At 40.0% G+C, this 16,243-nt stretch overlaps 1 long non-coding RNA gene across 2 annotated transcripts in view; it reads left to right on the forward strand.

The window, feature by feature from the left end:
* Positions 1–6,850: 6,850 nt before the first annotated feature.
* The window catches only part of LOC117817711, a 32,817-nt gene continuing 23,424 nt past the window's right edge, over positions 6,851–16,243 (forward strand). The window contains exons 1-3 of one of the 2 annotated variants that reach the window (XR_004632184.1): positions 6,854–6,920; positions 14,645–14,715; positions 15,255–15,294. This is a non-coding gene — a long non-coding RNA (uncharacterized LOC117817711). Of the gene's footprint in view, positions 6,921–14,644; positions 14,716–15,254; positions 15,295–16,243 lie in introns of both variants that reach the window. The other variant, XR_004632183.1, reaches the window with a different exon arrangement.

Raw genomic sequence — 16,243 nt, forward strand, 5'->3', positions numbered from 1 at the left:
AAAATGACTTCAGTCTTCTCGGCATGTTCAAATCCATGTGTACAGCTGAGTGTGACCCTTCAGCGGGCAGGTTTCTATTTCTCTTATTGTTCTGAACCGTTTCTTTGAGTAAACAGAGTTTGAAGCTACTTTGATGTCAGCATTCACCTCGGCTTTCTCCTTGTTGCAGTGCCAGATTTATAAATCAAACAAGCATGTTTGCTGTTATCGCTCTCTCATCAGCAGACTGAAGACCAACTGCTAGTGCTCGCCTTTGTTTTTCTCATTGTTTATCCTCCAAATAGTTTAACAGTCCCTCCGACCCACCCTCTGCTTGGTTGTTTGGATGGATTTTGGATGTTTTTTGCATACAAAACACTGGCTTGTGTGTCCATGTACACTTTTGACTCAGAAAGTTGTAGGTCTTTCGGAATACACAACACACTTGGCAAAGCTTTATCTTTTCGATTTTGAGGTGTTGGCCTTTTTTGCAAATCCATTTCTCAGCTGATGCAAAGATAAACTTTCTATTTCTGTTTATCTGCATCTCCTCCTGTTAAATCTTATAATGGAAATCAATAAAGGATCATAGCTTTCACCTAAGTTCACCTCTTCAGAATATTCCAGAAAGAACAAGTATGCACAATATTTATCTGAACATTAACAGAATCAGAATCGCACTGTAATGGCTCATGAAACCCAAGACTGTAATGTTGAAAAATGCTTGATTTAATTTGTTTGGGCATTTGATATAATAGTTCCTGATGTGAAACATTTAACTCCTCTTTATTCATTTCTGTTATATCCTCTTCTTGGCTTAGTATTGCCAAAAATGAAATGCATAATCTGTTAGGGAACTGAACTGTTTAAAACTGGGCCCACGTACATCCTTTTATTAGAGACTGCAGTTTAAGACACAATGACCTGAACAGAGGGAGGTAGAGTTAGCACCATGTGATCAGATTATGTAATACACCACCTGAAAGATGTCAGATCTCAAAGTCTGATTCTGGCTTTAAGAAAATGTGCTTCATCGTACAGCAAATAATTATAATTTTACAGAACAGAGCTGAAATACACAAAGTATCGAGGAGGCAGTTCATCTTTTTCTGGTATAAGACATGAAATTAACTGATATCATAAAGGTTGGATGGAACAGCAAAAACTTAATTCAAGCTACTTTGTTGTAGCTAAAGTTCAACATTTCTATAAGAGCCCAATTATGATATAATCATATTAATTATACATCATATGCTTTTCGATATTTCACTTAAAAAGGCCCACAGTCCCTATTTTTTTTTTTTTTATGACTTTCCATTTTTATTTTGCAAACAAACAAGACAAATCAGCAATAATATATGGTATACATCTGTTTGTAACACATACCCTCTACCCCACCCCCACCCACACACAAAACCTTAACCAAGAGGGTTCAGCAGGTGCTTTCGTCTACAGTGGCTTAGCATATAAAGGAACATAAAAATAATAAGATCCAATTGACAAAAATTTAACAAGAAAACAATAAAAATAAAAATAAAATTACAGATCCACTTTTAAGTTTCACACTTGATCTTCATTCGGGCCTGTTAATCCCATCAAGATACAAACCCCATTTCAGACGATATTTTTCAGTTCTGTCCTGCATCCTATAGGACACAGTCCCTATTTTAATGCAATCCTGTGTCTCATCATTATGTCTCAGTAATACTTTATTATACTTTGTATTTGATTCTCTTGTAGTGATGAATTAAGATGTTTACACTCAAATATAAAAACGTTAAAGAATTCCATCACATTAAATTGCAAAACTTTTCATTCTCATCCTTCTTTTCTGAAGTACATGAATTCAAACTGAACAACAGGCCCAGCTCCAAAACTTCCAAAATCATTAAGAAAGTTCTGATTAGTTAGTCAGATACAGATAATTTGAAATAAAGTAGTAGAAGGACACAAGTTTTAGAGGAATTTTGTGATTACAACACATTTTATTAAGTCTACATGTCAAATAATAATACAAAAATCAATGTACTTAACTCATGACCTTTCCTTAGAGTCAGATGTTATACAAGAAGAGTTAGAGATAGAGAAACAGCTTTGGCAGGGACAACATGCATATTCTTGTACAATACATTGGGAGTTAGGACTGAAATGTGCATTACACAGGGCTCTTTATCAGAGATTCAACATATACATATATACATACACATACATGCACACATGCATATACATGATAATAACAGAAAGAAAATAAGTCAATTTAAAAAAACAAAAATAATAATTAAGTGTCAAGAGTCGAATATGTTGTGTGATGTTGACATACATTTCAACGTTTGTAGTACCGTGAGGGAGTGTGAGTGCGGTTAGGGGACATAAAGGGAGAGGGGTGTGTGCGCTTATGCGTGTGTGTGCATGCGCATGTGGTTTGTCTAAGTAAAAGAAGTTGGCCTATGTTTGAGTTAGTATTATGGATTGGGAATCAGGCAATAACAGAGGTAAGTTTATTGATGAATGTAGACCAGGTTTTGGAGAAGTCAGCTGATTTGTGATTGAGAGAGGCAGAAAGTTTTTCTAGGGATATATGTTCTATTAGAAGGTCCATCCATTGAGCAATATTGATGAGTTTTTTTTATTTCCAGTTTAGGAGGATTGTTTTCTTGGCGATAGCTAGAGCTGTGAGTAGTGCACTAGATGTAGGGTTTCCTGTTTGTGTTTTAGATATGTCCCCTAAGATGCAGGGCTGGGGGCATAAGGGGATGTGGCAGCTCCTCATTTGAGTACAAGCCATAAAAGTGTGCAAACCAACTCAGCAAGTGTGCATTCAGTTTCGTAATGGGGTGTTCATCTTGGTTCATTCAAGCAGTCCTGATTTTCACTAGTTCAAACACACACACACACACACACACACACACACACACACACACACACACACACACACACACACACACACACACACACACACACACACACACACTCATCCTCTGTACTGCATTCATGGTGATGTAATCTTCCCAAAAATGATCAGTAGAGGGTGCTGTTGTACTGCAGAGAAAATGACCGAACCATGCTTACCGCTGCAAATCATAGATCTCCAATACCATTACTGTTCATAATAAATGTCAGCCGGCATTAAGAATGCCAAGGACAAATACTTGAGCTAATAACCCTGCATAATTATTGAGACACGATGATGAAATGTTGGGAAATTGGATGTTAAGGCGTCTGCTTCTCCTTCTTTTAAATGAGCATCTTGCTGAGTTTTTCAGGGTGGCATGAAGGCGAGGGAGATGAGTTCTGACTTGAGAGACGACATGTCAGGTTTTAAAGGGATTTCAGCATCACAAAAGTTTGAAGAATCTCACATAATTGTGTGACAAATACAGACAGATCGTTCTATTTTTGAGCTCTGCTCCTTGCCTTTTTTCAGTATTTCTTTTTTCTTCCTTTGGAGTGATGAAGCAGCACTCCCTCATTTTTTATTCTTTTTTTTTGTGTGACAGTGAACAGAGATGGAAAGTGATGAGAGAAAGATGCAACAGCACAGCGTGAGTTGCAAACATCATTCTATATTGATTGTTGGTTGTGATGACATACTGCTGTTGTGCCAGGTTGTTCTCTTATACGATATATATTTTTGGATTAGAGAGAAATAAAAGCTTTCAAAAATAACAAATCATCGAATTTTAAAAATGACACGTTACAGTCACAGAATTTCTAGATTTCAGCAGACACATTTTGTTCTGCCACGAAAATAAACGCTGCATAATTGTTTGCTGTCAAAACAGTGTCATAACTTCAGAACGGATCAGTTGGCCTCGTGCTTACCAAAGAATGGCTGAAAGAAGGAATTTGGATGGTTTATTTGTCAAAACATAGTGTTCTAGGAAAGACTGAGAATAAAAAGATATAAAAAAAACACACAGCATGCGAGGGATCATCTTCACCACAGGGACAAAAGACAAGATGGATCCCTCTACAAGTGCCACAACAAACTGTCAACTTAGAATAAGATTGTCCCGTCAAGCCTGCTTAAATAAGCCTGTTAACATGGCACTGTTGACATCTAGCAATGGAGCACCGTGTCAGGCAAAATGTTGTGTCTTCTCTTCCCAGGTGACAGCAAATTGATTTTACACTGCAACAATTTTTGTCAAGCGACTGACTTTGGAGAGATTTAACATATCACACAGATAGGACAGCATCAAACCACACAGGTGTGTTTCTTTTCAGGTGAAGCTGTAAAAAAAAATCCCCTGCTTGAGGAACTACACCACAAACTACAGGCTTTAAGTGACGTTGACAGTGATGAAGTAGTTGGCCAGGCTTTCACAAGTCCAGTGCTGATACAAAGAATGACAGTCAGTCTGATCAAAGGCAGCAGACAAGTGCTGTAGAATGTTTCTCCCCCCTCCCCCTCCCCTGGACCCCTGTCTCTATCTAATGATAGTTGAATACATTGTCATCTCATTATCTTTGAAGAGGGGAAAGATCCCTCCCGTATGAGTGGGCACTGTGTCTCTTGCCATCAAACGGGCACAAAGATTGGTGAAGCGCATTCTGGTCTCATTACATTGAGTGAGAGATATCAGACACATCCCATCTGCCTAACGCCTTCCGCACACACTCCACCATGCCTCAGCCACACAAGCTGGTCAGGAAATACAGCAAGCACTTAATCGATGATTCTACAACATCGCCTCTGAGACTGTAAAACTGCATGGTTAAATATCGCTGAATGCTAAACTTACTTCTGATCCCACACAGGCCTGTTTTGCAGTGCCAACCATCAAAGAGCCAACGACTCTCAGCCATGCGTCTAGTCTGCAACTCTTAGCATCATTAATATTTTAGCATAACTTGTAGTTTACTTCTTAATGGTTTTAAACTAGTACACAAAACCCATTTATCCCCCGGCAACTGGCTGCAAGGCTTTTTCTTGTTCCTTCTGACAAATGAAAAGAGAACAAAAATACGCAGTCCCTCCCAATTTTCCACTTTGCAAACTCTCTCTGGGGTAAAGAAACAGCACAGATAGAAAGAAAAATCAGAACACATTACAGAGTCACACACAGTCTGATGCAACAGCACCACATATTGCATCAGGAATGAATATGCTAAGCCTTATATACAGTCGCTGAGGTATCCTTTTTTTTTTTTTTATCTTTTTTTTAATCCAGACATTCAGTCTAATTAAATTCAGGGATAATTCTATTCCTTGTCCAACTATTCCTATTGTTCTCAAAGCCAATAGCGAACAATAACTTGCAATAGAAATGCCAAATTGGTCCCAGTTTCTCTTGACTGGCTTTAACAGATGTCATGGGCCGATTGCCAAAACATCTTATCGTGGACACAGTACAGTGAAACCACAACACTGATCTACATGATGGATGTCAGATCAAAATGAATCCAGCCATGGTTTTTACCAGCTTTGAATTCATGCATGGGGGAAGCCTGTCAGAGGCGAGAGATGATGTGGACACGGGCTCTCACTGTTTGTCAAGATTTTACATCCCTCCCCCTCGCTACTTGTTTGAAGCTAGTCGTCTGCCGTCTAGCAGCTTGCTGCCAATACGCCTGAGAATGTAGATCCAACATTTGTGGCCGTCTTTCAGGAGTGAATGCAATTAGACTGTTTTCTGGGTGCACAACATCCCTTTGCATACACCCGTGCAATCTATCATTTTAATGGGCCTCAACTTTCCCAGGCAACATGCTTTAATTTGGTAACTGCACTTGTCTGTTCTTTGTTTTATGTGTCAAATTCAGACAGAAAACTAGTGACCCATCAATGGTGCCATTTTTCCCACAGCAGTTTTTAGTCGTTGGAAGGGTGTGTGGAATGGAAAACACAAAACAGACTTTGAAAAGCATCAAATGATGTTTTGACATTAAATGGAATAATGAGGAGGCATCAAAACCTGAAAAAGATCACCTACGCAAACTGGCCAATTCTTTAAATGAGATCTGTTGTTAGTTTTCTGACTGATGCAGCTGGAACAACAAAGTCACTCTTGTCTAACTTGCTTGCAGCATCCATAATTCAGAGAACATCATGTCCACTTTAATAACACAAGCTCTCATTCCATGAAGGACACACAATATATATTACACTCCCCATTTTTTCCTGTTAACTCTTTGCCATAGAAGGGATAAAAGACGTCCAGTGTTGATAGTGTGCCACCATTGTGTCTGTTACACATCTCACCCCATATGTTCCTTCTCTCAGTGCATTACTAGTGGCCCTGCATCACCCGCTTACCAATTGCCTCTAGAACTGAATCACTTCTTTTGTCAGACACGACTGCTTTTCTCTCTCAGCGTCATGGCTTACCGCTATTGTTAGTGAAGATGAACAGCCCACGACAATTAAAGGTGTGGACCATTACTTCTGTTGGAAGGAAGGTTAGGCCTCATGCTTTACAGCCTGCAGGTGAACCCTGCCGTCTACATTTGTCATCCAGACCTGAGCTGTAATGGAGAGCCTTTGAACGGATGAAGAGCCAACAAATGCCCATTGCTCTGCACACACTGGGTCTGGAGGACTGAGGGATGCAGAAGGAGCAAATTATGGAAAGGTAGTGAAACTGGGTAAGAGAAATGTAGCCTGCTATAACAAAAGAAGACAGAGCATACAGAAATATTGCATTGTTGAGTTGAGTAAAGTGACAGGCCACCCAAAAATGCTACTTGTGCAATCGTTCATTAAAACATTTTTAAATGTAATGTTCTGATGTAACTGTAGTTTCACTGTATTTGGTGTGCCAGTGAACGCACCATTAAACTTGTGTATTTGTGCCAGCACTACAAAGACCATCAGAGGGCGCTCTGATGTTCAGCAAGCTTTGCGCCTGCTCAAATTTCCACAGGTGGAGCATATACAACGCTGACAGCAGGACCAATGTAACTTCAGAGGGGGATGCCAGTGTGATAGTATTTTACAGGTAAGAGTAAACTCTTGTCAATATACAAAGAGCTATAAATAAAAGTCTAATAATACAGAGAAGTGTAGGCCATGGTAGGATGGGATGTGTATGAGTGCGCGAGGAGTAGATGCATTTTGCGTGTTGTTATGCCCAACACGCTCTCAGGACGTGGCTGTTCAGTACTACTCCAGTTCGGTTTCAGGTGTTAGCCTATTAAAGGATGATTTTTCCTGACCAATGGAACTTGCTAAAAGCTGTAAAAGTTCTCTGCTGATGGTGGGTTAAGATCAGACAAGGCTGAATCTTATTTTGATGTTGGGTCTTTGTAAATAGTATATTATTTTTTACAATAATTAATTATACCTTCAATTGTGACCCATAAGCTGTGTTTTATGTGTCTTATGTGATTTAGAGCATGTCTCAATTAAGTAGATGGCCAGTAAACAGGCAGTAAGCTAGCCTAGCTGGAATAGCTTACATCTTTAGTAGATAATAGTTAGAGGTAGGCAGGCAACAGTGCAAGATAACTTGATGACGGAAACTTATTTACCTGAGTAACTTACATAGTTACATTTATATTATCAAGTACATGTATGCAAATATATTACATTTAGAATAGAATAGAATAGAATAGAGTAGAATAGAATAGAATATAATGTACTTTATTAATCCCTGAAGGGGGAAATTCAGGTGTCTGGCAGATAAAATTATAAAAATCACATAAAACAAGTAATTCAGGCATTTGTCAGCTCATCTCCCATTGGCTAGAGAGTTATGAAGCCTAATGGCTGCAGGGATGAATGATTTTCTGTATCTCTCAAGCCTCGGGTCCACAGGATGTGTGGCGTTACATTACGGTTGCGCCGATGCGTTCTCATTCTAGTCAATGCTCTATGGTCCACAGGGCGCGTGGCATTACGTTACGGCTCCGTCTCGGGAGCGTGTCCCCGCGCTGCTCCGCCAGAGATACGCTCAGGTCTATTTACGACGGAGCCCACGCCCAGCACGCGTCAATTTGCGAAGAAAAGAACGACCTGGACAGGAAGTCAGGCACGAGGATCGCATGCAACATCCGCCAATCTCAAAATAAAACATCATATATGGACTCCTGACTGTTTAAAGATCGTATAGATCAGAAATACTCATCGATTATGGATGTAAGATACAAACAGCCACATATCAGTGATCCAGGTCGACTACAACAGGACTTTAAGATGATTACTGTGTCAGAGGGTAACAGGACAACAAGATAGAGCCAAATTATTATCATTAAACTCATCTAAACCTGCAAAAACGAAACTATACAGTTCTGCAGCATACTCAGTGATGATTAAAGCACACAAGTAATGGAATACTCTCCAAATGAGCAGAAATTAAACCACAGAAAGGCTCTGTGACCTGTTGGTATGTGGTTCTCTCTATGCTGGATCCAGCTGATCCTGCCTGCTCTGCACTGCGCTACGCTCCCAGCATGTGTCCTGGGACCAGGGCGCTAACCCTCGGATGGAGCAAACATGCTGCGCAGCTGTAACGTGGCGCACACGCATCCTGTGGACTCCCCGGGTCAGTCCTGCAGCGCAGAGATGAGCCGTCCACTGCTGCTGTTTCTCTGGTCCACAAAGAAGTTGTGAAGTGGATGATCTGTGTAATTTAGAATGGCCTCTAGCTTCTCCTCTGTGCATCTCCCCACCACAGCCCCAAGTGAGTCCAACCTGGTTCCAATCACAGGGCCAGCTTTTTTTCACTAATTTGTCCAGTCGCCTCGCATCCTTGTGTTTTTGTATTTTTTAGTATTTGTTTTTGATTTGTTTTTATATTTTGCTGAGAAAGTGTTTCTACAAGTGTGGTGTACAGGTTTGCTCGAGTCTTATTGTAAACTCAGTGGTTGAGATGCTTTAGCTTGATAACCATATTGTGGAGCTGTAATTTCTAGTGGGCTGTTAAGCTAGCTGTTGATAATCAGTAAGTACGTATAAACTGTTGACTGACTGCCCATGAAACTATACTGGTCATTTTGAGTTCAGAAAGTGTGATGTTCTGGTGTGAGTCCTTTGCAGCTGTTTAAAGACAGCTTTGATAGAGCTTGGCTGAAAAGAGAAAAGAAAGCTGGTGAACACTTTTTATACAGTAACTCAAATCACAGGAAGTGAATGTGTTTTCTGAGCTGTATGCAATGTGCTTTCTCGTACGTTTTGAGCATGCAGCTGGTCTTTTTTTGCTGCTCATGTTTCCAAGTTGAAGAACGTGGTTGCTCAGTTGCATAGTGTTGTGCTTGCTCATCGACTTAAAAAAAAGGACAAAGGCAGTTGAACTTACATATCTAAACACATTTTTTACCAGATAATTGCAGTGCAAACCTGAAAATTATTAAACTGTTTTCTACTTGTTTATGCTGTCAGTAGAGACCCCTTTGAAATTTGCTGTGGGGCTTTAAGGCACACAAATTGATCCTAAACCAAAAATAGGAAATAAAAAGGATAACATCTCACTATTTCATTTTTAATTTACTTCAGTACAATTGTGTTTTTCTGGCATCATCTTTTGGCATCTGATGTTTTTCTATTGTTTAAGCAATATAATGAAATTCATTAAAGCAATGATCTGTTTACTTTTCACAGGGAGGAAATAGCAGTATGTAAAATGCAATGATACTTCAAAACCAAACACCTCTGCAACAATGTTTCAGCTGTAGGCAAAAAGTCTATAACTACCTACAGATAGGATCTGAACAGAGGCATGCCAACGTTGGTACAATCAATTTTTAGGACATTTTGTTTCCTGCTTAACCTCAGGCAATCAGCATCACAAAGGCAAACCCACACAGCAGCCATATTGCCAGGAGGATTGCCCACGGTGGACAAAAACTGAACCTTCTTATCCTCTTATAGCCCTGTGTCTGAATCTGACAGTATATGCATGCAGATAACAACTTGAAAAGATTAGTTCCCATCCTGCTACACATTTTTTGCCAGAACATCTCTTGTTCTAAAAGTAGCCTGGGTCTTTTGTAACAGATAGCCTTTGGCTTGGTGAAGAACTTTCCCTTCAAATTCATCCTGAGGCTCATGCCTGATTCTACTGCTTGACGTGTAGAGGTGTTAAATAATTGAAGCTGAATCTGTATTTTGTTACCGAATCAAGTTGGAAGGAATACTAAACTGTTGCCAGATAGAAAGGCTGCTTCAGGTAAATTGAATACATGATACTGACCTTGTAAATAGTGGATTTGTACACCTAGTCATTACATAAGTCAGTGTTTCCCTGTTATTCTTAAAAGTCTCTGGTGAGCACAGCATGTGAGCTCGTTTTTAATTACTGTAATGTAATATCAATGTCAGCAGTTTCCATTTTAATTCTAGTTAATGTCCAAACAGCAGTGTTTGCAATGGAGCACAGCATTCAAAAATGAAAATAAAGAAGAAAAAAATAACTACTGAAACAAAATGTTTCCACTTCAGAACAAAAGATGAATGCACAATTTTTTGAATATTCAAGCCCCTCCTTCCTTCTTCTGCTCTGTACTGTATGCCTTATGTCCTTCACAGCATAGGAAACCATGCATAAATACCAGGCTTCCCAGCATGCCCTAGGCTTTCCAACATAGTTGCCAGCAGGATGCAACACTGTGAGAGGTGCTGCCTCTTTAAGTCTCCTGTGTGGCATGTTAAGCAATGGTAATCTGCCGCAGTGCAGACAATAAATTCCACTGCATAACTTAGCGTCGCCATGACATCCTACCTGGATGGAATATCATATGGGCAGATGGAGCGATAGGTGGATGGAGGCCATACCCTTTGCAGAATAAATATGTGTCCTCAATGTTGACACAAAAGGGACAAAGTCTGACAACTCGCCCCAGTGTCACCACTTATCCATGTTCTGAATTAGAGAGGAAAAGAGGACTGTGCATAAATTATTTCCCCCCGCTCCGAGCCAGTTTGGTCAGCATACGATTCATCTGTTCAGTTCAACAATGGAGCTCAATGCAATGACAAATCTGAAGGCATGGGCTGTCTTCCCAGTTCCCAAAAGCTTAATAGTGTGCCATGTGGAATGATGTAATGCTAAAACACTGCAAAAGTTGAGTGCTCACCAGCTTTAGTGAGGGCAAGGGAAAGACGGAGAGACAGACTGGAGAGAGAGAGGGAGAGAGACAGAAGGAGACTCAAAGGGCCTGATTACTGCATATCATCTAGAATACAACTTGTACCACACAAATCTCCAGTGAGATCCCCATACTGTTTGAGGATGATAACAGAAATGAAAAGCTAGTTTGTGTTGGGGTCTCTTAACGCTGCCGCCTCGCATTGTTGAGGAAAGTGATCTTCGAATGTTCACTGCATGACTTACACCGCAGTTCTGCAGTTATTGACAAACTGAAAGCCGTTTCAGGCTGTCACAAGCAAAATTATTTGGAACACCCCGTAGCAAGAACCTATAATCCCCAACAAAGAAATGTTATTCACAACAGTGTGAAAGAAACAGCAAAGATGCCCTTCACTAACTGTGGCTTTTTGCTGCAGGGTATTTTTTTTTCTGAAAAATTTCATGAAATATATTAGACCAGCTTTTTATTCTTTTCTCCTCTTTTAAGTACAGAAGATTAAAGGGTGGCACTCTATAGCTAGCCCAGTAGGCATTTGATAAACAGGTCTTTGCATAGATATTGCCTCTTATGTAAAGGAAGCCAGGTCAGTGTTATTCCACATGAGACAGCATGCAGTCAAATATAATGAGAGTTGCTCAATCAGATGCACTGAAATATAGAGGTTATTGCATAGTGTTCTGATCTTTTTATTATTGTCTGTTACATAAATGTGGAATCCAAACTTGAAATCCAGCTTTTTGGGGCCATCATTAAACTTCAGGAATTAATGTGTTGACCCAAATAAACTTTTTTCTCCTTCAAAATCCATCTGAAAAGTTGGATCTACAGCTGGGCGATATTGAAAAAGATGTTATCAAGATAACATTTTTCATATCAGTCGATATCGATAATTATCACAATAAATATCGAATCATTATCTCATTATCTCATCTGAAAGTATATTTAAATAAGTGTGTTGAATAGTGGTGAATAGTTAAGCCGATTTAACAAGGTTTCATATTAAGACTCGGCTTTTTTTCTTCAGTGTCGCTGTCGCTCATTTCAGCTGTATTTATATTCCACTCCAAACGTCTTTATGCCCGCCTACCACTTGCCCTGGGACATTATTGGCCATTAGACCTATAAAGAGTAGATGCCGCATTGGCTGCTGGGGCGCAAGAAATACGGACGCCATCTTGCTCTGGTCATCCTACCCATGATCCTACCTGTAAACGTAACTGAAGCAGCGAGACTTCAAGATGCCAGAGAACTGTGCGGCAAAATACCTATCATACATCACATATATCACATATCAGAATATTCTACTACTGTTAAGCCCTCTATGAATATTAAATACGCTGAACCATGTGTCCTGTATCATACATGTATGACGTTTGCAGAAAAAAAACCCTGCATGAAAATCAGTTTAGTATTAAGCAAGTTATGATTGATTAAATGCGCTGACACTGAATTGCGCCTGCCAAACAGATTACACTGAGTGGACCGGGTGACCGGACCAAGATGGCGCCCCACGGCTCGTCAGCGACAATAGGTAGTCAGTCCCTCCAGGAAGTTGCGATTTCGCGATTGAACTATCAACGCAAATTCAACCAATCAGCGCAATTTTTTCGCGGCCTTTGCAATTTATACAATCACTGCAACTTTCCCGCAAATTTGACCAATTAATCAATCTCAGCCCCTGTACGTCATCGGTTTCATCATCAATTTAACTTCCTTGGAGCATAAACACAAGTCCTCACTGATCGGCACTTTTCAACAACAAAAACCGCACGGAGAACGGGTGAAAAGAGGGGACAGCAGGCAGGAAAAGTGACGATGACAACGTTGTTTTTTCTAGATTGAGGGGCTCAGTGTTCGCTTGGTCTCTACCTGCAGCAGGTGTGCTTTATGAACCAGCTCTCCCTGCCTCCATGCATCTGTCTCATCTCATTGAGGATTTTTACCCCTGTGTGCGGTTTAGTGACAAAGACACAACCGGGGGACGTCTGTTACTATTCAAGGTTTTGACATTGTTGCCGCCATTACCAGTAAAAGCTCCCGTTCAACAGCTTGATTTATTCCAGTTTGGTGATACATCAGGCACATTTAGTAAGTTTGGATCAACTCCTCGTCATCAAAGATGCAGATTCATTTCAGAGTGCCCCTGAACTGCCTGTCAAGTGCCTCTGTCGCTGCAAGGTGCATTCAGAGACCGTCGTAAATAGCAATACAGTCCTTTCATGGCATTTTTCTGTGACTCAAGAGAATGAAAATACAGTCCCCGTGGCCACATCAATAATGTTTTCTAAAAACAACTGTGATTTAGCATATTACTTGCCCCTGAGATGTTATTGGGGGGAAAAAAAGCAAAACAAAAAGGCACATTAGCGCCCCCTCCTTGTCTAGTGGTTGGGGGGGTGTAATTACAGGTTTAAATATATCACGATAATTATCGTTATCAATTTATTTCTCAGCCCTAGTTGGATCGACTTAACTTTGAGGTTTAGCAATTAAATGTCAATATTTGCTAAAACAATGGACAGTGCCAGTTATCTGTAAAGGTAGTGTCACCTCATATTTTTTACCATGTCCCATGATTTATAGACTCAAAAATTCCATGAATCAAGAAAATGATCTACAGATTATTCCTCAGTTAAAGTGATCATTAGCTACAGCCTCAATAAAATGTATAACTCACAATTTTGAATTCAGTTCTTAAACTTAAAATGAGCTGAAGATCCCCATCAGGTTAATGACTTTGGAGATACATTAGTGAGCTGTTACAAGAATAACATTTGTTCCAAGTAGTTCTTGCAGCCTCTGTCACTGTGGCATTCAAACCACTTAAAATGGAAATCTGATGAGATTATTTTTAAATCTACCACTGCAGTCTGTGGACATGTCTCTGTCTCATTTCACACTGAGCAAATATGCACAAGGAATACTTACTAGATCTAGATTAGAGAAATCCAAATAATATTACAGTAAGCCAAGGTTATTAGGACCATAACTAGTAAATGACATTAAATCATTAGGAAAACAGAATCGCAGTTTGAAATTTAAAGTATCATTCAGAGAAAAACATTAGATCAGAAGTGTTATGAGGACTGTTTCTTAAAGGTCTCATAAGAGTAGTTTCCTCATGGTAAGTCTTTATTATGGCTTGGTACGGAAATCAATTACAGTTTTATAGGGATTCTTCATCCCTTATGGGGAATTCATCAAGGAACACTTTGCATTTTTACAGGTCTTCGGGATTTAAAGACGCAAAGAAAAATGTCCCCCTTTCACATGGCCAAAGTATTTCAAAGCAAGACACATGCATGTATAAGACCTTTTTAGTATCATAATGATAAAAACGATGATGATGATGGTGATGACGCATAACAATGAAAACTTCCAACCAATAAATTCCACCCGGTTGTTCACATTAAAATTCCCTTTTTGGATATTTTTGGTGGCTGTGTGAGTGACTTAGTATCCAACATTCATGGTCGATTTTCTATTTCAATTCGGATCCCCGACCAATTTGTTGCAGCCCCGTAGAAACACGCTCTTTGCTATGCATGGCGTTCTAATACCCTTGGCCCTTTTTGGACAAAAGGCAGAGCAGAGAGCAGGGGCATTCATTCATGCTCTGCCTCCTCACCCCCAGATGTTCACCTGGAAAACATCTCCACTGATACAGGTTGAAGCTTAATGGCCTGCAAATTGCCCCAAGCTCAGGTAATGAAATGCAACCTCTGTATAATTTTAATTGAGAAACTCTGGATGGAAATCAAATGATAATGTGCTCCATGCTCGGGAAGTTTTCAAGTAACAGTAAAATTTGTGCCCCAGTGCGTAAGTGCTGCTCGGGCTAAGGCAAATGGCTTTTTCTTTTTCAGCCTCTCCATTTTAATTGTGGATTGCACAGTGTAATAAACGAGTTGGTCATGACTTAGCATCTGTAAATGAAGCAGAGGATGTACACACCTCTGGATGCACAATGGTGCTCCGTATTTACAATTCAATCTGACAGGGTGCCTATTAGAAGCCATAAAGCTGCTCAAGTGTTAGATAAGATACCCTCAATACCCACACTTCCCTTCTACACAGATAGTGTGTGTGTGTGTGTGTGTTTGAGATGGAGTTAATTCCTGCACTAACCATCCTGCAGTCCATGTGTCGTCATTTGTTGTACATATTGTCTCTTCTCTGTTGGATCTTGCCAAGAGTTGTCATACAGTGGCCTTCGATGTAATCACATAATCTTGTTTCAACAGTTGCAGCTACCCAAACATCCGTCAGTCAGCGAACAAATGAGTAAGTGGGAGGCTTGAGCTACCAAAAAAAGGTATAGTTTCTCTGATGCCATAAGCCTACATCAGCGACTGATTTCAGCTCAGACTTCTGTCCAGTGATGTGTTTTTTATTTGGCCTGTTGTCTCTGAAACTACCCTGTTGATTGAACTTAGAGGGTTAGGATTTTGGATATAAAAAGAGGAAAGAAATGTTAGGACAGCAAGGACAAGGCTTTTAGGAGAGAAATCATCCCTTACAATACTTGACACATTGAGAGTGTCCTCATATGAGAGCTGGAATGATGGAACAAGCAACCAAAAAAAACTACTATCACTTAAACTGTATAAATTCCTATATTTACAAGTTCAGGTAACAAGTTACTGGAATTAGTGTCAGACTGCAGGCCATTTTTGTATTTTGCGTCACAAATTATTCAAGCAAGTGTTGTCTGTGTCATGTTTTGAAAAAAGTAACAGCACTTGGGGCTGCTTTGGCTTGATATTGCCGATGGCATACACCTGTAGTGCACTGAGTAAGCAGAGCCAACGCAGGCTACTTACCCCAACTTGCAGATCCTCTGAATTAGCAGCTACATTTGAGCCCCGCTGACTGCTGTTACTGTTGTTTTTTTGTTAGGTGACATTTGCATGGCTGCTGCCCTTGGCAGATAAATTACACCCCGGTTAGACCGTTATTTAGGACCTCGCCTGAAGCAGTGTGCAACTGCTATGAAACCCAGCTCACTAAATGTGACTCTAACAACTCCAAAAGTGATGAAGACCTATTCATCTCTGTATGTGATGCCCTCTTGGGTATATATTTCATCAAATTAAATTAAAGGGAATCTGTTTGTGGTAAGAATGACGTCATCTTTTCTTTACTTTGTGGTAACCATCTCTTAGAAGCATCTATTGAAGCACTAGAGAAGTTTCTAAGATGACTTAAGTAATGTAACTCCAATATTCACTCC

Source organism: Notolabrus celidotus, chromosome 8, assembly GCF_009762535.1.
Source record: "Notolabrus celidotus isolate fNotCel1 chromosome 8, fNotCel1.pri, whole genome shotgun sequence".
NCBI classification, from domain to species: domain Eukaryota; kingdom Metazoa; phylum Chordata; class Actinopteri; order Labriformes; family Labridae; genus Notolabrus; species Notolabrus celidotus.